Genomic DNA, 1,282 nt, shown 5'->3' on the forward strand with positions numbered 1-1,282 from the left:
AGAAAACTGAATTTCTTGCATGCAAGGGGCAGCTTTCTCTGATTGGTATATTTGAGTTTCCAAACAGCTGGAAAAATTCAAATAAATATCATTTAAGGACTTGTAAAATCACAGTGCAGAAAGGATAGGATAGTCATTTATATCATCTCAAATAGGCAATTGAATCAGCAGCAATGTGAGCACCTCTGATAACTCTACAAATCATGAACTAATAATTTACGAGAATTTAAGCAAGTTCAGCCCTTGGTAAGAATGGATGGAAAGCAATGGCCTGTAAAATTGTCAGAATCAAAATATAGCCACTTATGCCAAACCCTAACAAAATGGAGTCTGAGGACCATAAAGGAGCTCTCATGCGCACGTGCCTATGATATGAACTAGTGCAAGGACTCTCTGAAAACCACACACGACCTTGCACAAAGGCCACAGCAGCCTTACACAGGAATACTTCTTTGAGGACATCTACCTGTTGAACCTTGGACTGATGCCACCCTCGTTCTTATTCCTGTGACCAAGGATGATCATTTCAAAACACCTCATTGTAACCTTTTTCATTTTGCCTCTTAAAGTTTCCCCTTGTTTCAGCGTCCTGGGCTGTGCCTATGATTCCTCACAGTGTGCATACCCAGATTGCTATCCCCTGTTTATTCCTGAATAGATTCATTTATCTGGAGAACCACTCTGTCTTTGGTGTTGTTTTAAATTGTTAACTTCATACCCTGGAAAAGAGAATATCCTTCCAGACTCAAAAGTGTGTCACAGAATTTCTTAGCTCTCCAGCAATGAATGAGGGCCCTCCAAAGAGCTGATGATGCTTAGGAGAGTATTGTTAATAGATAACCTGGCCTCTGTTTCCACCTTAAATGATGTTATTTACCACAGTTAGATCCTTTAGAATGCCCACCACGTTGATGGATGTCTGTGTGTGTGTGTGTGTGTGTGTGTGCGCGTGTGTGTGTCTCTGTGTGTGTGTGTGTGTGTGTGTGTGTGTGTGTGATGGGGGAGTTGAGGTTCCTAAGGCCCCCGGGTGGACTCTGTCAAGAGCCAAGAGCATTGACGGCCGGGTGAACCTGCGTGGGATGCGGGGTCCCGAAGCACAGGTGTGGTCCCAGGGCCTCGGTTTGCCCGGTGGGCTCAGAACACCAAGCCGGGGCCTGAGGGGAGCCCTAGTCTTCTTGCCTGAGGGATCGCTGGTGCTTCCTGGGACCTTTCGCCTGCAGTTCGCTGCGGGCGGTCGGGATGTGGAAACGCAGTGGGACTTGGTACATCGTAGGCAGCAACA

The sequence above is a fragment of the Propithecus coquereli genome, unplaced genomic scaffold, assembly GCF_000956105.1.
Source record: "Propithecus coquereli isolate 6110/MARCELLA unplaced genomic scaffold, Pcoq_1.0 Scaffold59, whole genome shotgun sequence".
NCBI lineage: Eukaryota > Metazoa > Chordata > Mammalia > Primates > Indriidae > Propithecus > Propithecus coquereli.